Source organism: Crinia signifera, chromosome 4, assembly GCF_055691185.1.
Source record: "Crinia signifera chromosome 4, ASM5569118v1, whole genome shotgun sequence".
NCBI lineage: Eukaryota > Metazoa > Chordata > Amphibia > Anura > Myobatrachidae > Crinia > Crinia signifera.
Genome location: NC_139220.1, coordinates 136,650,911 through 136,674,571, shown reverse-complemented (window position 1 = coordinate 136,674,571; position 23,661 = coordinate 136,650,911). Strand labels below are relative to the sequence as shown.

The 23,661-nt window shown below is 39.3% G+C and overlaps 1 protein-coding gene across 1 annotated transcript in view; it reads right to left on the bottom strand.

The window, feature by feature from the left end:
* Window positions 1-23,661, bottom strand: part of TRHDE (thyrotropin releasing hormone degrading enzyme) — a 619,915-nt gene that overhangs the window by 5,730 nt on the left and 590,524 nt on the right. The gene's annotated exons all lie outside the window — the stretch shown is intronic.

Genomic DNA, 23,661 nt, shown 5'->3' with positions numbered 1-23,661 from the left:
GTTTTCGGAATATTTTGGTTTTTGGAATATACGGATAAGGGAGACTCAACCTTTATTAAGATCTGCTTTGGAATGCTGTTTGAAATACTATAAAACAAGATAAAATGACAGTGCAAACCCAGGTTTGGTCATTTAAGACATGAACAAAATGGCCCATTAACTTGTAGGAATTAAGTATGTCATTTTGAAATTACAGATGCCACAAACTACACATATCAATTCTGTTTTGTATAGAAACCCTGTGATCAAAATAAGCATGGTTCTTTCAAAATGGTTAGCCCATTGAGTGAAGCAGCAATGGAATTCGATGTTGACTTGGGGATTATACATGAGTAGTTTTTTTTTATATTCCATAAAATTATTTATATTCAATATGCTAGATGTATACTATGCTATATATGCATATATAATAAGCTACATCTGTTAGTGTAAAGTACACAATATAAGACAGTTTTCATATGCTTGCAATTCTATTACAGATGTTTAAAGGTATATTCTATATTCTGCAGCTAGATGTTCTAGGAAAATATTTATAAAGTTTATATGTGCATGATAGAACTGCTTTTTTTAACAAGACTTTATTAAAAACACCTAGCCTACTAAAGCTCTACTTATCATTACACTAATTTAAATGTGATATCTATAAATGGCTAAATTAACTTCTTTTAATCTGTACTTAAGAGGTCTTCATTTCTTAAATGAGAAATAGTTTGCTTTGCATATTTATGGTAACTATATACCCTGGATGTCAAAAAATTTAAAAATAAATGTTTATGAGCAAATACCAAACTCATTGATGCATGCCTCAAAACAGATCAATGAAGCAATGCAGGTATGAGACTGATATTACTGCTGCCTGTCTATCATCAACAGTTCTTTAGAACAAAACACATTTGCATTGCTGAATGCATGCTATGATGATAAAAAATTGGGTGAACAGTGGTATGCAAATTTAGTGAACTGTGTATTCAAATGATGGACCATTCCATTGGCATTAATAATATGTTTTCATTAAGCATTAGTCTCACTTCTGGCATGCTAGCATTTAAACTCAGCTGCACATTTTAAAGCAATTATCTGCATTTGTTTAAACTGTTTGTTGACAGCATTATATCCTGTATAATTCTAGTAAGGAGTAGATAATTATTTTGTGTATAACAACATGCAATTAGGATATGGATTTCTACATAACGGCACATAAAAGGACATTGGAGGTAATTTATACACAATGTAAAAGTGTGGTATATTTAAAGCAAGTCCCTAAGTCAAAACTAGACATTTTATAATATAATAATAATAATAATGATATTTATATAGCACTTTTCTCCCAATAGGACTCAAAGTGCTTCACATTGTCTTTACAGCTCGAAATACAAAACAAGCTTAACAGTAGATGTCAGTGAAATGCTTGAGTAAATAAGTATGTCTTTAGTCTATTTTTAAAGGATTCTATAGTGGGCGATTCTCGCACTGTGCGAGGAAGAGAGTTCCACAGAGTTGGAGCAGCAAAGTTGAAAGCTCGACCCCCAGATTAATTCAGGGAGATTCTGGGTACTGTTAGTAGTCCTTCTTCAGTGGATCGTAGTAATCGAGTAGGACAGTAAGGGATCAGCAGCTGTTGCAGGTACCTTGGGCCCTGGTCATGTAGGGCCTTGAAAGTGAGTAAGCCAATCTTGAAAACGATTCGCCATTTTACAGGTAGCCAGTGAAGGGCGTAGAGAATGGGAGTTATGTGGCAAGAGCGGGGCTGGTTAGTTAATAGTCTGGCGGCTGCATTTTGTACCAGCTGCAAGCGGTGCAATTCTTTTGCTGGAAGATGTTTAATTAGAGTTGCAAAATTAAAATGAGGTAGTGTAAAAGAGGTTTCTTAATTTCACATGTAAAGCAAGTAAATGAGATACACCACTATATAACTTAGTAAAAAGTCAGATCACCATCCAAATCTGTACTCATCTTTTGATAACTTGCGTAATGAGTGGCCAAACAGGGTAGAATAGCAGCATATGTGTGAGTAGTGTGTGTGTGTATGTGTGTAGGTTTCCAGGTATTGGACCCCAGTAGCACACATCTTTCCCACTTAATTATTATTTGGGTGGCTGTTATTGAACAAGGTTACTGAGCACCTAAATCTCAGTACCCATTTACAAAAAGTTTTCTCTAAAGAACCTACATTGTTGGATCTTTTTCCTATTAAATTGGATGTATCTTTATTTGGACTGATCTTTACTTCATGCGCTGAATGACATCCTTGACAACTAATAGTGTCAAAAATTCAACTGAATTGCTGTCCTTGTGCCCCTGATGAAGTCATGGATATGACAAAACGCATTGGGTATGTACATTTTTCCGATAATTGTAACCACCTAGGCTGACACTGAAAGAGGCTGATTTTTATGAAATGTTTTATTTATATATTTGTCTGATATCTCTTAAACGCCCTCTGAAACTTTCTTCTTTGTCATTTCTAAAACATTAGGTCCATCTAACAGGGGATCCCTCAGAGGTGCTGCTCTTTTCATTCACAGAGTGCGGATTGAGGTACCCCCTGCATATATATATATATATATATATATATGAATAGCACTTCCTTAAATGAAGCAAAGGCTGGGTGCCTTCCTAAATACTCACTGCTGAGTCCACAATATATTCCAACAGGCGGTACTCCAGGTAAACACAGGACAACTGGTTTACTCTTTCAACGTTTCAGGAAATGTATTCACACCCGATCATCACATCCCCCTGATGCTGATGAAATGCATTGTTCATGGTTTGGAGACACGTGGACGTTGTGACATCATGTTCCATATCCCAGAGTCTGTGAAGCACTAAGATGGAAAGTGACTGATGCAAATGCAAATCAGTTTGCCAGCCTGTGTGCAGTGATCCGGCTTTAAGAACAATTATTTGTGACGATCGGATTTGCTTTTTTAGATGTATGTGATTGATACTCCTTTTAGTAAAATCCAGTATTGTGTGATACCTACCAGCATGCACCCCTTTATTCTTCTAATTTCATATATATATATATATATATATATATATATATATATATAGCCCAAGGATGTCCGGCAATCCTCGCACTCCTGCTGTTAGTTGCCCGGGTGCCTTCCTAGGTGAGGAGTCCACCACATATATAGTGCAAAGAACAGGCGTCACTACGGGACTTGCGTAAAAAATATTTAATGTGAGGCGGTCAACGCCGTTTCGGGTGTTACCCCGTCGTCAGGACCATGTTTATAATACATTGTATCTATAAATTGCTGTTCTGCTGGAGACACTGTCTGCTTGCTAATCTTTCTGTATTTCCATAGCGCTAAGTAATTGACACGCAAAACACTAATTGTGTAAATGTAATTACCCACTTTGTAATTTTTGTCATAGATGCTGGCCGAGTCCACTGCCAATGACGTCACTGAACCATGGGGGCGGGTGTTTGCATGAGTTTTTTTCACTGTTCTGTCTGTACCTATAAATGCAAGTTCTATTCTTTTATTTGTATTCCTGATGACGGTTTGTGTTCAAACCGAAACATAGAATGACATAAAAATAAAGAGTCCTTCTTTATTCACTTCATCCTTGAGTGCCGCTTCATCTATTCTACTCTACAAATTTGCAGCAGATGGCACCGGGCAAATAAATCATTTGCAAGCTAGAGTGCCGGATATACTTTGTATTTATATATATATATATATATATATATATATATATATATATAGCATTTTCACCTAGTTTTCTTTTATGTTTCAGCACGTTATTTTGCATGATTGATCCAGCAGAGTGCAGCTGGTCTTATACAGTCTGCCTCCTCAGACACCGGAGAACAGTGAGCGACGGCGTCCACGGTTTCCAGGCAATGGTCATGTGACACAGAGGTGGAGCCCGCAACCCGGAAGCCGAGCTCCCGGTCACGGCGGCGGGGAATGGCAGCCTCACACGCTGTTGAATATAAGGTAAGAGAGCACAAGGCTCTGCTTCCTTTTCTCTACTTTCCACAGCACATTGCACCTTCTAAAAAACGCACATGATGAAAAGACCTGATGGGTCTTGAAATGTAGACGCCTTTGTTTTTCATGTGCACTATATAAAAATCTGATAAATGTCTTTAAATACAGCCATGAGAGTGTCGCCTTCTTCCAGGGACCCTGCCAAAGGACCCAGGATACCTGCCCATTTGTATTTATCCCAGGAAGGCACCTCGACGCATTGCCCATGTACCTGTGAGTGCCGGACAAACTCCAAATTCTATATATATAATATATATATATATATATATATATATATATAGTTGTAGAGTGGAGTGCAGTTTTTCCGAGTTGTTGATGCCACTTTCTGTGCCAAATGGGCACTAGTAGCCAAATCGCAGCCACAATAGCGTCGCCACATCTGTATGTATATATAAGTTTGTAAGTTTGACAAATACTAGTACGAGTAATTCTTTTCACTTACACATAGTAATATGTCTTGGTTTAAAAGTTAAGATATTTTAAGCCTATCTCTGGGGTTTTTTTGTCACTTATCAGCACTTTTAAAATGCATTCAATAATTTTACATATTTATATAGTTATATAAGTCTTTATTTTACAAGCTGCTCTATCTGCAATTCCAATAATAGGCCAGCTGAACAACTGTCTGAACAACCCTGCAGCAAACCTGTCATCACTGATCTTTCTTGTCCATTTCTTTTCATCTATCCTAGATTACGTAATATTCTGTGCTATATGTCAAGATGTGCAGAATTTCAGAACATTTGTATCAGGCATGCTGGCTGAGATTTGGAAAATTTTACACAAGTAATATTGTATAATATATATATTCAGAGATAATTCTAGTATTGTACTCACTGTCATAATTTTCACATAAATGATATGTTCTTAGTACCTGTGCAGGATTTATGATAGTACCAAATTAATTGGCACTGCATATAGTGATTCTATTAATTGTTTTGCTGAGCTGATGCTAGTAGGCCACCTGTTCAGGCCTAGAATCCAGGATTCTTACCCGCAATATTAAAAGAGTGTGTGACCAACCCCAGTACAGCCTTGACAGACAAGTACAGACTAACAGGCTCCAGGCAAGCATCTCCAAGTAGCATTGAGGATAAGAAGTTAGTGGGGATATTTGTAAAAGAGAGATAGAGAGAGAATCTTCAGAGACATATAGCATGGCAAACTTCTTAGCTGCTCTTTGTCTAGATAATGAAGGGCATCGTGAACAAAACACACAAAAGGAAGCATGCACCCTGTTATAACAAAGCAGTTCCAGTCAGTGCACCTGTGGCTAGACCACCAAACAGCTTTGCGTATCTGTATGTATTTATTGATGCAAGACCACTGCGACAGACAAGTATAGCAAAAATTGTCAAGACAAGAATAGCTAAACTATGGTAAAAATTTGGTTGCATTGAATGTGAAGCTGGTAGAACCATTGAATCAAGTTTCCAACACTCAGAATATTGTGCATTTTTTCCATCAATTTGACAGTTGGGATTTAATCTTACGTCTCTCTGGAATGACCTTGGATTGTCATAAATGGCTGCAAATTGACAAAAACGGCTGCAAATTTGACAATTCAGTGGCCATTTTCAAGAATGCAGATTGTACTTTTTAAAAATACTTATAGTGATGAATACTGATACTGAAGAATGCTTCTGGATGATATTTCCAACTGCCAGAAATATTGGCCTGTATTGAATAACCCCCTATGCTGTATAAAAAATATCTGAATACACCTAACACACCTACCATCTATCTGTATGTTCTCTAACAGTGCACTGATTATAGGGCTAGCATTGTGTCTCCCCTGCACTGGTTTATACTAACAGTGCTGGCAAGAGTGGTACATCACTGCAAAATCAGATGTATTTATTTATTACCAGCTATTTATGTAGTGTAGTGCCACAAATGTTCAATTTCAGTTCTCTGTTGTATAAATTTAATAGGAAAGATGCTTTTTTCAGATATTACAGTTAAACATTTGAAGAAAATGTACATGTTTAAATCATTGACACTCAACACAGTTGATCAATCTTTAATGAGAGACAGGGTAAACTCTCAGGTTGCGGACTAGATCAGAAAATTTGAGTAGATTGTAATGCAGCCAATATAGGTGCCAATTTTTTAGTGATGAAGGGGAAGTCATACTGATCCTTAATCTACAGGGAGTTTAGAGGTGAAACTGGTCTTTCAATCCAAATCCTAATACTGAGAGCAGTTCTGAACTCACTGAAGTAAGAAAGTAAGTCAGGGCAACCCTATCAGAATTATTTCAGGCAAAGCCACAGCTAATCCAAGAATAAATCACAGAGAATGAAAATCAGGAGTCCTTTGTGTATGAGGGAAACTTTTCATGTTTTTAGCAATATCTGTAGTATTTATTCATGGACAGACAGATTCAGTTTCTGAGTTGGTAGTCCATTCTATCAGGAAAATTATATCTGCACCCAGATGTATTTAGCAGCCTGCTGAAACTGTTGGGATAGCCAGAAATATAGCTAATGACTTCCTGGTTCTTTGTTCAACAGCTAGACAAACAGGGACTCATTGTCATTTCTAGTAGATATAATGGCAGTACTGTGGACGCTCTAACTGCTGTAGCTTACAAATTCACACCAATTCCACATTTCTATTGAGTAGAAAAAAGAAAGCAATTATCTTGTTTCTAGCCACCCAGACTGGACAAATGCATGTACTTAACATAGCAGTAGGGTCCATGGGTCAGGCACCAACTTCAAGAAATTTTGTTTTACCAGGGGCTAATTTTTTGTCAAGACATTATGAAAATATTATATTTCCTCTCCAATAGGACACAGGGTGCTTAAAATATAGAATTACCGTAATACAGTACAGAACAATGAAATACAGAAACACTTTTTCATAAAATGCAGAGAACATGGAAATACTAAAGGAACATTAAGGAAATGCCAGCATAAACAGGAACATTTTTAGTGTGTTTTTGAAGGATGCTAAAGTGAGAACCTCTTGAGCTTTTCATGGGACCAAGTTCTAACAAGTTGGGGCTGCATAGCTAAAAGATCTACCCACATTTGTATTTTGGGAGATTCTAAGTGATTCAAGCTGTGATTATGATTTTCATAGGGTTAAAAACTGGATAATAAGAGAGTGAACTGTGTTGATCTAACTAATATTTATTAAATAAAGGAATATACAAATTAAATATAGAAATACAAATATAATTAAAATGTATATAAATAATAACTTAGTTGAATTCCTTAATAATACAACAACACACAGTATCCACACAATGAATAATAAAAATCACAATATAACTGCATTTCATATGAACCTTGTGGCTCTTACCCACTATGAACTCAGGCAGCTTCAGCGCTGCCCGGCTCCCTCCCCTCTGCCGCGCCTTCTCCTTCCCCCTCCCTTCCGGCTTTTCTATTGAAGTCCCCGGCACCGGCTTATGATAAGCCGGCTGCCGGGAAAAGGGACAGGGTGCCGGGGCGCAGGTCCGGGCAGCGGCTGATTGACAGTTCAGCGGCGCTGCCCGGACCCAGGGAGGCAGTGGTGTTTTTTTTTAAGGGAGCGCTCCCAATAAAACCCCACCACTGAAGGGGTTAATGAATTCAACTCAGTCATTATTTATATACATTTTTAATTATTATTATATTTGTACTGTATGTCTATATTTAATTTATATATTCCTTTATTTAATAGATATGAATTAGATTGAATATTAATTAGATCGACACACTGCGCTCTCTTATTATCCAGTTTTTGTTTCTTAGATAATTTAATCAGTTCCTTTGGGAGCAGCATAAATTACAATTGAAGCTGTGATACTCATATATAGTAAACTATAAATTTTAACTAAACATATATAATTTTACATTTTTATTTTAATCTTCGTTTGCACCTAATATACTTAGTAATTAGTATATTTGTTCTAATTTTCATAGGGGGCATAAACACTTGGGGAGATAATGACCAATCATCTTCTAACTTTCAATTTATAGGCTGTTTGAAAAATTACAGTTAGAGGCTGATTGGTCAGTACTTTATTCCTCTTCACTTTATCTTTCTTCAGGAAATGATGCATATGGCCATTGAGTTGAAACGTTTTAATTGTCTGGTGTGAAAAATTTAACATTTTAACCCCAGCATCTTCCTTGCCTTCACTTAATTTGCTTCTTCAGGCTATTATAGAAATATGACTTCATTCTGGTTCTCATAAGGTGCAGTAAATTTATTTTCAGTAGCAGTTGGCTGTAATCTGTAAGATTTTTTGCTACTAGAGGTGTTACATATACAGCCACCATATCTTCACCACACGTAGGACTTAAATTGTCCATTGGATTTCAACTTTGTTTTTCTTTTATTGATATAATCAGTAATAAGTGTTTCAGAATTAGGATCCTTGTTCTGCAAGCATACATTTCTAGTGATACATAAACATATGGAAGCATTAAACACATAAAACCATTTTTTTAGCAAATGTTGGTGTGGGCTTTTCATCTTAATCAGGAAATTAAAATGCCTGCCTTCTATAAATTTAGTAAGGTTACAGCTTGGAATAATCTGTCTCTGTTAGATATGGTAAAATAATAAAGAAATAATCTTGAGAAGACAATTATTATACAGAAAACTTATTCGAGGATGCTTCTGTTTAATGGAATGTATTGTGCTCAGCTAGAATTGTGCCCCCTCACGGGGATTTGGGATTTCCTCATGATAAATCCATTCTGCATAATTTAATTTAAACAATCTCTCTTATACCCCTTTTACACCGCCGAAAAATCAGTGTCAGCGGCTGGTCAGACCTGGATCTTCGGCGGTGTAAATGTGGTCAAGCCATGTCCATTTACATTGGTCCTCTACCCATCTCCTGACCTGGGTAAAACATGGCCAGGACCCATGTAGAGGCCGGTGATGGTCCTGCTGCGGGTTGAGGCACCCACAGCGGGTCCGTGCATGGCATGCAGCGATGGGGAATCTGTCCCCAGCTGCTGCTCGAGGAGATGGGTGTCTGCGGCTGCTACGGGGGGAGACGGAGGGGATGCTGGCCGTTGCTGTGACTCCCCCCTGCAGCCGCGGGGTCAGGAGTGGAGGCAGCGGGAATCAGCAGTGCAGGTGGGCAGGGGACATCATCACCCCCCGAAGCATCACATCATCACCCCCCCCACCCCGGGGTCCAGCCTCCAGGCAGTGGGGTCTGGCAGTGCAGGCGGGCATGGGGTCCATCCAGCGTATGGGAAGTCCCCTCCAACATATGGGAAGTAACTGGCAAGGGTCCCTGCGGCTGGGAACTGCCACTATTTGTTCTCATCCACCGCAAGGACCCTGCAGATTACTTTTCATACACTGGAGGGACCCAACCTGCAACTTCCTATATGCTGGATGGACCCCCTGCCGGCCTTCCCTGCACTGACAGAACCCGCTGCCTGGAGGCTGGACCCTGCTCTGGGTTGGGGTGGGGTAATGATGTAATGCTTCAGGGGGTGATGATGTGTAGGGGGTGTGTGATTTGATGCTGCAGGGGGGGTGATGCTGCTTCAGGGGGGTGATGATGTGCAGGGGGGGTGATTTGATGCTGCAGGGGGTTATAATGTGCAGGGGGGTGTGATGTGATGCTGCAGGGGGGGTGATGATGTGCAGAGGGGTGATGATGTGCAGGGGAGGTGATGTGGTTCTGCTGCTGCAGGCCATTTGTAATGACAAGGCAGGGCTGACCCAGGTCTAGTGTAAATGGTGCAGACCCTGGTCCGACCCAGGTTGAATCGCTGTGTAAATGGGGTATGAAGCAGGGTCTGACCCTGGAAACACCCGTGTTCAAAGACCAGGGTTTTTGGTTTAAAAGGTGTATTACTCTCCTCCATTGAAGACCATTCCCACATCCATGTATGCTCTACTATCATGTTGCTTTAATTTATCACCCCCACAGTTCCTGTTTCCAAATTTCTTGAAAATTAACTGACTCATTCACTATTTCCTTATCTTTGACCTACTTTATTTACTCTCATAATGTGGTTGATCTCAACATTATCTTTTCCAACTTTTTCTGCTACAAACATTTATTAGCTTCATATTCACTTCCTCCCTTTTATAAACATGCCCATTCTATATCTCTTGCCCATGCTATATCTTCCCTCAATACTTATCCAACTGCAAATGTGTCTTCATACAATGGTGCTACTTTTTACACATTTTGCATCTTAGTTCACATAGTGAACTGAGTACCTTTGCAACTGCTAAGTAGCAAGGTTTATGGCTATTTTGCATGATATGAGGATTGCTATTTGGCACATTTTCCATGACCATTGTGGGCAGATATACCAAATACACATTATCCCATTTTTCTATAGCATAGTAATATAAGGTACTTGTGTATTATCACGGCGCTTGATGTTATATAATTCGCATATGATATTGTATACGATATCGCATACGATTTCTGGCTGATTTGCAGGCAATTTGCGGCCGATTCAATCCGCGATGCTATTTAGCAGCCAATTTGTGGCCGATTTGCCGTGATTTCCTGCATATCCAAGTCAGCCCGCAGCGTGGTGAGTTGTGGTACGCGCCCTCCCAACCTGTTCATACCCCCACTATCCACGCCGGCATGGAGTTGACTTTATAAAGCGTGGCTTTTTCCACTGCGCTCGCCACACTTCGGGCTCGGTAGCTCGCTGCGCTCACCATGCTTTATAAAATCAACTCCAGGCCGACATGGATAGTGGGGGTATGAACAGGTAGGGAGGACGCGTACCGCGTCCCCTCGTGGGGCTGACTTGGATAGTGGGGGTGTGCAAGGATGTAAATCGGCCGAAAATCGGCTGCAAATTGGCCGCAAATCGTCCTCTAAATCGCATCCAATTTTTGCATGCAATTTGCAGGCAATTTGCGGCTGATTTCGTGGGCGCCGTGATAATACACAAGTACCTAATATTTGCACTGGGTGTCCTATTATGCTCTGAGTACCTCTAGCATTTTTATCATTGCCAAAGAACATAATGATCTACATATCTGATGTTCAATTGCAAAGTCTGGTACAGTAAAGGAGGACCTTTTGTTTTTTTCATAATGCTGTACATACAAAATTGCAATTTTTTAATAAACACCAACAATAAAAAATGCACATGACATACTCATTTAGACATACTCTAAATATTACAGGTTGAGCATCCCTTATCCAAATATCCATTATCCAAAATATTCCAAAAACCATAGTTTCCAAAATGTACTTTTTTTTGCTAAATACCTACTGGGTACATCTGTAACTGGCACTACTAGGGAAATTACATGTAACTGACATTAAATACGTGCAAAAAAATGCTTACATGGCATTCCAATTCAGTGTCCGTGATTGTACACAAACTTTGTTTTATGTTTAAAAATATTGTTTCATGCACAAATAAAATATATTTGTGTTAATTTCATGTGCTTGATGTATTTATACAACATAAATGCAAAATACCTCAAGATACCTCATTCAAATATAAAAATATTACAAAATAGGGAATGATTGGTTATCCAAAATGCTTCTATTCCCAAGGATTTTGGATAAGGGATACTCAAACTGTATAATGTTTTTACTTAATGGTGTTGTTCTTTAAAAAACAATAAAAGTATAAAATGTATTATTTTATTTTATTTATTAACGTTTTCTTATATAGCGCAGCATATTCCATTAAGCTTTACAATAGGAGACAGTGATAAAACAAACTGGGTATTTACAGACAGCCAAATGTATGGTGGCCCTGCTCACAAGCGTACAATCTATAAAGAAATACTGTAGGCATTAATTCAACCAGAATGCAAAGGTTTGTGGTGTACTATATGATATGGTGACCAAGCAGTTTGGCCAGGAGTCAGGAGGATGGAAAATGTGAAAAGGAAAGAGAGTGGATGTGTGTTGACTTTACAGTGGGGATTTGATTAGATAGGAATGTACAGGTGGAGCACCTGTAGTCTTTGCAGGGGCTGGCGGTGGATTCGCCACGTGCCAGCCCCTGCCAGCCGCCGGAAGACAGGCAGGGTTCCCACCCCCCTGCTGACGGGAAACTGGGATGTGCGTGCGTGTGGGTCGCTCGCACATCCCAGTCAGATATAGCGCCGCTCGCCAGTGGGGGTGGTCTAGCAAGCCCCGGCACTGGATGAGCAGAGCTACATCTGTATATGAAGTTTAAGTGCTGGTTCTGGAATTTGATAAGCTTGCCTGAATAGGTTAATTTTCAGGGAACGCTTGTAGGTTTGGAGACTGGAGGAGTCTTATTGTGCATGGGAGAGCATTCCACAGTGTGAGTGCAGCCCAAAGAAAGTCCTGCAATTGGGAATGGGAGCAAGTAATAAGTTTAGATGAGAGACGTAGATCTTGTAATTAGCGCAGAGGTCAGTTGGAAGATATTTTGAGTTAAGAGAAGAGATCTATATTGGTGTAGTTTGGTTTATGGCTTTGTGTGTGAGTAAAATAATTTTATATTGAATATGTTAGAATACAGTTAACCAATAAAGTGACTGACAGAGTAGCTTTGCAGACGATGAATGTCTGACTAGGAAGATTAGCCTCTCAGCTGCATTCATGATGGACTGTAGTGGTGAGAGTCTGTATTGGTGAAGGCCAATAAGGAGACTATTGCACTAATCAATGTGTGAGATGATAAGAGCATAAATTGGAGTTTTTGCAGTGTCTTGTGTTAGGTAAGGGTGGATTTTGAATATGTTTTTTTAGGTGCATGTGGCATGATTTCGAGACAGATCAAATGTAGGGAATAAAGGAAAGTTAAGAGTCATCAATAACATAGAATAGGCAGCAAGCTTGATTGGTGGGAATGATTGAGCAGTATGCATACTGCTCAACACACAGTTTGACTCATTTGGGCTCAAAACGTACATACTGTAGTAAAAATGCATGTAGTATAACAAAAAAACACATTTATATCTATATGTTCAGCTGGGGACATTTAAAGATCTGTCCATCAGTAAATATTTAACAAAGTGAAAAAAATGTATATACTTACAACCCACAATTGTACATTGTAAGTGTGGAGGTTAAAAGTGATAGCAATAAATTATGCAAATCAGTGGCGTAACTATCGTGTGGCAGCCCCCGCAGCCGCTTGGGGGAGCGGGTCTGTGGTGGGCGCCCGGCACAGGATAGCTACCGCCACTGTATCCAGTCATGTGTCAGCGGCACCCATCACTGACATTAGGCTGCCGCAGCCCGCAGTTCTCCCCATTCACTTATGTGCAGCAGCCAGCAGCGAGGATGCGGACAGCTTGCCTTGTAGCGCTATGTGCCGTCGGGGCGGGAAGCGCAGCTGATTTGAAAAGACCAGCCGGACGCTGGTTGAATTCTCTAAGCTAATCAGCGTCCGGCTGGTTTTTTCAAATCAGCAGCGCTTCCTGCCCCGACGGCACATAGCGCTACAATGCTGCAAGCTGTCAGCCGCGTGTGAGTGCTGCCGCTGCTACAGACTCCCAGCAGTCGGCTTGTCACAAGCCTGCGCCGTGGCTCACCAGGACGAGAGGCTCCCGGGGAGCGGGCCAAGCGACAGTCACTAAGCAGCGGCGGGCACCAGGAAGCACCATCAGCGGGACTGCCAGCTGCTGGGTATAAGGTACAGGGTAGCAGTAATTTCACGGCACTGGGAGCTGCTATGCATTACGCCTCCTAAGAATCTGATCCCCCAGCATGGCTGCACGCATATCAGAATGGAATAAAATTGTCTCAGGCAGAGTAAAGTACACATGCGTTTGCCACTGGCTGCTGCACAGAGGTGAGGGGGGACTGTCGGTCAGACCGTCAGCTCCTGGGGGCAGTGTGCAGCGAGGAGAGGGGCAGCATTTTAGCAGCCAGGCCCGGCATGTCACACCAAGGTGGTCACAGTCTGGACCGGGAGGGGGCACATATAGGCATGTGGTAGGAAGGGACCTGGGGGGGGACACAGGAAGGCATGTGGTATGAAGGGACCAGAGGTAATGTGTATAGGGCATTATTGGGGGGGGGGGGCGCCTAAAAATATTTTGGCTTGGGGGAGCAAAATTTATAGTTACGCCACTGATGCAAATGTATATATCTATTTGCACACAACAAAATAATGTAATGAAGTATGATATGTGCTGTTCAAAAAAGAATAGTGTTTTACAATTATTAATACAATAGTCAGTTTCATTTATATACAGGGTGTGTTAATTGGAATATTTTCATTATTCTCATTCTCTCTGTAATGCTGAAATCAATGGTGGAGAATCAGGTGAGAAGAATGATAGTGTTATGTACACTGGTAGGCATGTGAAAGAAAAGCTTGTGGGCAATGTGGCATGTGAGGGAAGAACTGTTGGGCACACAGCATGTAAGAAATAAGGTGGATATCAGCAAGCACATATGGGATAAGTTGGTGGTGGATGCACACACATAAAAGAAAAGCTTATATGTAGATCGATCAAATCTTCAACAAAAAATTATATATTTTTTTTATTTCTGCCACAATCCCTACCTATATAAACACTGTACTTTCACCTGGGAAGAAGGGGATTCTAAACAGCATTCTCTATTTAAAGTTAGTGAATCTGAACTACAGATTTCTCAGAGGACTAGGAGGAGGGAAGATTGAAAGAGGTTCTACAATATTAACTATGGGGGTTATTCTAGTTCACTCTTTCTGACAAAATCCTTCTTAGATGGACAAAACCATGTGCACTGCAGGTGGGGCAGATGTTACTTGTGCAGAGAGAATTAAATTTGGGTGGGGTTTTAATTCAAAGTGAGATCTATATTGCAGTGTAAAAATAAAGCAGCCAGTATTTACCCTGCACAGAAACAAAATAACTCATCCAAATCTAATTCTCTCTGCACATTTTACATCTACCCCTGCAGTGCACATGGTTTTGTCCATCTAAGAAGGATTTTGTCAGAAAGAGTGAACTAGAATAAGGCCCTATATCTTGTATATACAAGAAAAGTGATTGGCGGAGCTAGAATAAGGCCCTATATCTTGTATATACAAGAAAAGTGATTGGCGGAGCAAAGTGAAGTGTGAGTAACTCCACTGGAAGTAATATAGAAAACAGGGACTAATGGGTTATTGCAGATGTGATGTTGCCCATAGAAACCTATCAAATTCTACTTCTTATTTATTAAGCACCTTCTAGAACATAATAGATAAAATAGAATTGGTTGCTATGGGCAACATTGCATCCTCAGTTGAACTCCCATCTCTGTAAATTTACCCCTAAGAGCCTGATTCTAAAGTCAGAGTTAAGCAAAAAATAAAATAAAAGAACAATGCACCTTTGCAAAGCTAGTTGGGATACATTTAAAATGTGTAGAGATCTTGATTTGAACTTGGTGTGTCCAAACTCAGATCTAAACTTCCATGCAAAAATAAAGCATTCCAGAATTTTTGGGCTACATACAAAATCAGTTAGTATGTACCATGTACATACTTTGCTTTGGAACATGGTTTATCTAGACGCAAAGGTATTTGCTTTTTCTTCCATACTACTACCTCAAAATGAGGTCCCAAGTGCTGCCCCCTGTAAATTTATGTGCAGTTGTTGGTGGTAATGGTAGAAACATTATATATGTGGTGCACTAAATTAGTCCAGAATAGTTTATAGTGTTCTTATTAAATGTAGTTATTTAAGCCCTGGGGGCTCTATTGATCAGAATCAGCTTTATTTGCCAGGTATACTTGCGTATACTAGGAATTAGATTTGAATTGCTGTGCTACAGCCAGTTAGGTACAGATATACATAACACATACAGGTATACACTAGATGTGCCCTGGGTATTATAGACACAGGGAACACATACCAGCCAAGCTGCACAGCGCCTAGACAGCCATCAGTGGCACCACTGGTCATTGCAGCAGACAGGTAGGTAACAATATAATACCCCTTTCGGTACTTGTTTCCTAGAACGGCCACAATCGTGAGTGATCGTGGCTCTTAATTAAGGGACACGATCCTCACGATGTGGCCGATTTTTTACACTTTTTTCACTTTGATTGACAGAAATCGGGTCAATCGGTCGGTCGCGACCAATTAAAATCGGCCGCGATGCGACCGACCGATTGACCCGATTTTTCCATAGACTTCAATGTTAAAAAATCTTTTAACATTGAAATCGGGAGGATCTTGTCGGTCTTGTGCCATTATAATGGCACAAGATGAGATGGACTTGATTAAGTCCATCTCACATAGGGAAAAATGTTAAAAAAGGTGAAATGGGCCAATATGACCCATTTCACATTTTTTATGCGCCCGCCATGACCCCACGATAGACGTCAACCCGAAGCGTGGCGAGCGCAGCGAGCCCGCGAGGGGCGGCGGTGCGCGTCCTCCGACCTTTTCATTCCCCTACTATCCACTAGGGCGTGGAGTGAGAATAGAATAGTGTGGCGAGCGCAGCGAGCCACCGAGCCCGAAGCGTGGCGAGCGCAGCGAGCCCCGCGAGGGGACGCGTATACCTGTGAAGTTAGACGCGTCCCCTCGCGGGGCTCGCTGCGCTCGCCACGCTTCGGGCTCGGTGGCTCGCTGCGCTCGCCACACTATTCTATTCTCACTCCACGCCCTAGTGGATAGTAGGGGAATGAAAAGGTCGGAGGACGCGCACCGCCGCCCCTCGCGGGCTCGCTGCGCTCGCCACGCTTCGGGTTGACGTCTATCGTGGGGTCTAGCCCACTTACTAACATTTGTGGGGGCAATTGAAAATAATCAGGTGAAAAAAAAAAAAAATCGGGTGAAAAATCGGTCGATCGGATCGGTCGCATCGTATGCGACCAAATCGCATGCGATGCGATCGATCCGATTTTTTATCTTACGACCACAACGATCTAAATCGTTGTGGCCGTTCTAGGAAACAAGTACCCCCCTTTCACATTGCAGCTGTAACACGGTATATATTGCCGTTTTTTTAGTGCTTTAAAACGTTTCCAGCTGCAATGTGAAAGCTACATTGTCAATTTACCGGTTACAGAAAACCGGCATTTTGACACGTGTTAAAAGGAGGATCCTACACGGTTCGGAGCCGTTTCACCTGCAGTGTGAACAGTTTAGAAACGGTATTTGCTATACATGATAACCACACTTGATCCCCGCCCACAAGCAGGAAAAAAACATTTAAAATGACATTGTATGGCTTTCTATGGGTGAAACGGGTTGAATCTGAAAGGTACAAAACGGTATTTAAACTGCAATATACCTTTACATCATGCAATATGAAAGGGGTTTAACTGGCTTTTGACCAGTTTTAAGACACGTTTAGAAAATCGGGTTGAAAGCAGGTTTTTGCAATGTGAAAGTGGTATAAGCAGAGACAGTGCAGTTATCACACAGGGAACATATACCTGACGAGCTGCACAGCGCCTACATTACAAGTTCATGTTTGAATGTCAGTGCTTATTTTTTGGACCTATTATTGACACTGTATATATAAATCCTAAGTGGCGTTAAATCCTTTTATTCCTTAAAATCTATGCTGTTTGGAAATGATAAAATCCCATACTGTCTTCAATCTCACTTTTAAAAGTACCTAAAAGAAAGTGAAGAATTTACATCCTGCACTCTTAATGAGTCTGTACAGTATGTCCTTATTAAGGTTCTAGCAGTTACAGGGGTGCTTTCTAGGACTCAATAAGTATGCTAAGATGTCCTGAGAATTCCATAATGCTGTCTGAAGTACTCAGAATTTAAATTGTACTTTCTATTTTCTGTATTTAATGGAGTATGGAATATATATATACAAAGATTTTAACTTTGCAGCTTTCCTCCATTGTGTAGAAATGAGCATATTTTGGAAGGACTTCTTGCTGTGTAGAGGGTGACAGCTATTTCATCTCTGTACAATTAGTATTTCTTTAATTATGTAAAAGATCATATTTGTGATCTTTGCATATTGCCCTCATGGGGCATGTTGTTGTAAAAGCACATTTGCAGTTGTATTCTGAAAAAAGGAATAAAATACTTCCACATATAATACAGGTTCTTATGAGTAATAGAATACAATATTTATTTAAATCAGATATAATGCTACACGGAGCATTTTTATAGGAATAACCTGATTAATTATTTTTTATTAAAGATCCTGGAACTAAAGTAGAGGTAAGTTGAATATTTATGTGATTAAAAATTCTTTACATTGTCTCCTTGAAAATTTGTCAACTCTCGGCACATCTAGAGTAGTCCCATTTGTAGGTTACAAAGATCACTTAAAAATGTAATGTAGGTTAAGTATAATTCATGCCATTTGACTCTGTACTGAATATGAATAGGTGGACTTTCTATGCTGCATCATTGTCTAATACCAATGTATATTGTTTTCTCTGTATTTTTTTCGGTACTTGTGTATTATCACGGCGCCCATCGCATTGTATACCATAATGCATACAATGGTATGCAATGCGATGCGATATCGCGCTATGTTGTACAATGTCATACAATTTTAAAATTGTGTGACATTGTGTATGGAATACAATGCCATACAATGCGATGGGATGCGATTATAAATTGTATAAGCACCCTAATGAGTGCTTACAATGTTAAATGCACCCCATGCCACTTCGGGCTCACCACACTATATTAAATCAACTCCACGCCGACGTGGATAGTGGGGGTATGAAAAGGTCGTAGGACGCGTACCGCCGCCCCTCGCGGGCTCGCTGCGCTCGCCTTGCTTCGGGTTCACGTTTATAGTGGGGGGTGGCGTGGGGGTGCATTTAACATTGTAAACACCCATTAGGGTGCTTATACAATTTTTAATCGAATAGGGGTCTAAAATCGCATTGCATGCCATCGGGTGTATGGCATGCAATGCGATGCGATAAAAACATTGTGCGATCAATATCGGGGGCGCCGTGATAATACACAAGTACCTTTTTTTCTTTCTGTGTGTTTTTTCTCACCAATTACAAATATTTGATTCACAAATAAAAACCTAAAATGCTTTGCAGTGTGATTTAATTGTTTTGATCTCATCAGGTACAGTAGATCTCTTCAACAAGTGAAGAAATGTTTTATATTTAAACTTAACTTATTAAGTTCAACCAAACATACTGTATATGACAAAACACATGTACACATCACCTTTTTTATTTAGAGATGTTTTCAACTTAAAAGGACAAGGAGCAAAGGTCAGAGGAGGCAGCAATCAGACCATTACAAGTAAGGACAGACAAGTAAAAAGACAAATAATAAAACATTTATACCAAGGTATCCAATAAGAGAATGTTTATGAATGATACCATAATGCTATTACATTTGTTTGTAAGGCTACAATGGTATAAGGCTGAGATGGTATGAAATGTGTTCTGCTATATAAAATGAAACATTAAACATTAATAATGTTCTTATTAAATCAGACATAATGAAAAAAAGACAATTGTTCTGGGCAAAAAGGTTAAAAGCCCTCTCGTCTTTGAGTGGTTAATTTGAAATGAGTTGGCAAATTCAAGTGACACATCATTGGATAGAGAATTCATGAATGAGCTAGGATTCCAATTACATGGTTCAGTGATGGTTCATAGACTCGACATTCCAAATAACCCAAGGGAGAATATATACATAGTACACTTTACACTTGCCATTTGCTTTGAAAACATAAAAACTATACAATTAAAATATATAATTTTTAGGCATTCACAATATTTGAAATATTCATTATACCGTTTAGGAATGTGACTTTTAAAGATCTCAATAAATAAAGGAGCATTTTTTAAAATAAAGACACATTTGTCTTTTAATTCTAATGATAGTTAAATAAAACCACATGCCATTGTGAAAGAAGAGGTATCCACTGGGTTTTCTGTACAAAATATGGAAGCCTTTTGTCCTGAAAAAGAAGCCTTTGGCTACTCTACATCTTACCAGTCTTATCTGCCCACTAAGGAGAGAATAAAGTAGAAACAGAAAAAAAGAACTCCACAGGATATGGAGAAAATGTCTCAGGAAAGGATCCGAGTCAATACCAAGCAATGTAATCATGAAAGAATAGTGAATCAAAGACAAGTTCAATGAACAAGCACTTGGTTGGAATTAGGATCAATAATCAATGTTGGTATATGGAACAGGATTGGGCACCATCATCAAAAAAAAAAAGTAAGAAAAAGGGTGTTGCACTATACATACTGTTATTTACTACCATTATAAACACTATTTGAAATATGATGTGAGAACAATTAAGCTTTCATGTACAGTATGTTATATATACTATATATATATATATATATATATATATATATATATATATATATACACACACAGTATATACTGGTATGCTGTATACATTTCAGACTATGTTCAGATCAATGCTGCAGAATACCAAGCAGTGAATGTATCATATGTATGTCTTTACACTTAAATATTAACATGTTAACATGCTAATAAGTGTTTTGGAACCAGTACAGTACAGTACAGTCATTTTGAATACACAAAATCATTTGTTAGCATTTTGTATTATGTCTATTTTAACATTAACAAACATAAAAGGATGTGTTTTATTGGACTCAATAATATAGAGTACATAAATTAACTACAGTATTGACATTACAATTTGAAATGTCACTCCTTTTCACCATGTGTTCATATTAAGAGGGAGATGCATGTCTCCAGAAGAAGATAATGAGGGACTGGCATTCTGTATTGTACTGTATTGCCATACTTTTTAAATACACTGTATGTATTGATGGATTCATGTGCAGGGGCAGTGATGTCACTGCAGTCTCAATTTTGAAACTGCTACTAATATTATAAGAATACAGTGCTTAAGATTGAATAATAAATAGAAATACGTATGTCAGGGATAACCTTTCTGACACCTCCTGAAACTCAAGAACTCAGAATGATCATGAGGCCCTGCTTTCACAGTCTTTATTCATAATGAAAAGCAAGATCAAGCAAGCTTTTGCCCTACTGCTGTTGATCACTTCAAAGTTGCAGATTAGGGGGCTTATGCCAAATCAGTACTAGACCCATTGGTGTAGCTTATCGTGTGTGAAATCACTATGTGCTTGCCCACACAATTGCTGCATGCACATGCATCAATGCAGATTGACATAATTTTTCCATTTATACCTGAATGTGCCTGAATATTTGGTACTAGAGTAGGCTTAAGTGGATCAAGTAGAGTAAGGTGTGGGGCGAGTGTCTGTATAGTTGTGAAGAGTTACACATTGGGGTAAGATACACATGCTCTGAAAAAGCTGCATTTTTTAAATGTGATTGGTCAGTGGCTGTTTCTAATAGCAGTACAGAAAATTACCCCATGGTTGGGACATGAAAACAATTGTGACTTACACATATGTGATGTTTAGCTAGTGGAATCCAAGTACATAGATGACTATTTCTGAATGTTAAGATTGTAATCATAATTTTTTTCTTAACCACAAATTATGCCACAATGTTTGCAAATCTGCACATGATCATCTATATAATAATATTTCTGTCTAATCTCTAGAATGTGGGACCAATAGCCCCTACTCAGAGCCGTTGCATGTAGATGCCCTAGGCAAAGCTTCCCCAGCACCCCCGGGTAATCTGAATGAACCAAACCCATGTAAGCCCCCCCCCCATATCCACAATAGTCACCACAGAGGGAAAATATACTGTACATATATACATCTCCAATAATCCACTAATATCTGATATTGATACACTTGTTCAGAAAAAAAATAAATATATATATATAGTTAATAAAACCTTCTGTCAGTGCCTGTATAACTTATACAGAGGCACTGACTATGGCTCTGGTTAAATGGGAGAGGTCAGCAGCAGCAGTCTTCAGCACACATGACCCAGACTGGCACCTTTCTCCTGCAAGTGCACAGCAGCACCAGCATATCGCCCTCTCTCAGCTGATCATAGCAGGGCTGGCTGCGTCTCACCTTTCATTACCCACGTCCCACTTTCCACTGCTGGTGTCTCATCCCCAGCCGCCAGTGTCTCACTCCCTCTACTTCTTGGGCGCAGCAGTGCAGGCATCTCCCTGCGCTGTGGTGCGCTACCAAAGCAGGTGCCTTGAGACGCGCTCACACTCTTCCTCTAGGGAGTGTTACATGGAGCCCAGACTCACAGCGGCAGCAGCCCCCCAACCACGCCTGGGCCCGCCTCCCCCAGCACCAGTCCCCGCCCGCCCATTCTCAGCCTTACCTATTAGCCTCCTCCACAGCCAGCACTGGCTTGGGGCTGACGTGATTGTGGTGGCTCCCCTAAGCGGCAGCTTTCCCGCTGCTTAGTTCCTGCTCCTTGCCAGTCACCTCAACTCAATTGGCAGTGTGTGCTGCCGCCCTCCAGTGGCCGGTGCAATAGGCAAATGCCTAAAGCTGCCTAGTGGTGGTGCCGGCCCTGCCCCTACGGCAAGAGAGACAGGACAGAACTAAAAGAGGTAGAACAACCTCTTTGGAGTTTTGGAGCCGCATTTTGAAAGGAGATGGGGATATAGAGGGAAGATGTAACTTTGGGACCTTGAAAAATGTTAATTCAAACTCAACATTTTGTCCAATATGCGCGTTTAAACATATTACATTTTGTTTAATTATACTGCATGAATTATAAAGTACATTTTCAAAGATACCATTGTTTTCTATTATCTCTAACATAAATTAACATATATCAATAACTGTGGTCATCATTGGCTTTCCTGTAGCTGTTTTTAACACTTTACAGTATGTTGTTCTAATGTTCAATGCTTTTGCATTCCTTTGGGCTATATGTTTTAGAGTAGCAAACGGAAGATTGGCAATTTGCAATAAGATTTATGTCTATCTCAATGTACTTATTTTGTTCTTTTTGCCATTTTGGTTAACTTAAATTCTGATTCATGTCTAGAATTTTCTTTTTACTTATTTTGGCACCAATCACAAACCTAGATTTTAATACTATACATTTCTTTGCAAAGACTATTAATAACATTTTATTTTATTTTTATTCAGCTAAATGTTGTTGAAGAATCAATGTTCTTCATCAGAAAAAAAGTTGCCATAGAAAGGTTATACAAATATAAATGTTTTTGATTAATTAGCATATTTTTAATTTCAGCAAAGTCACAAAAAAATGATATACTTTTGAAAAATAGAAGATATAATTACTTATCTCCTGGGCGAATTGTGTTCTAATTTCATAAAATGTAATTGAATGCATTTTATACCATTCTTTAATTAAGTGGAAAATTGAAATTCCACTTAGAACTGCAACTTTTTAAAACAAAAAGAATCTTATCTGTGAGCTATTATTTCACTAGTTTAAAGCTGTGTCAGTTCTAAGAGTTAGGAATAAAATATCATTAATATGTATAATAATTTGAAGTTAAATAGTGTAATAAAAATTAAATTAAACTTGCAATCTGTGTATTAAAAATAGCCAATCTATCAATTTTTATTGAAGTTAGGAGATTACAGTCCAAGTGTATGAACCAACATGTAATATCTAACAGCCTCTTGACCCTTACATCTGAGTGACAATTATAACTCTGTCTTTAGATTACAGTATATCATTTTTTTTATATAATTGTTTTATTTTGTAATAAGTCAAAACTAAGTGGAAAAAGTTAGTAACAGTATAATTGTTCCGTAAAAGTCAATAGAAATGTAATATGATGGTCTGAATGCAGCAGAAATAACATTTAAATATTTAAATATTTTGAAATGATAAGACTGTATTACCACTGCCTGAATTACATCACTTGTTTCATACCTACAGTATAATG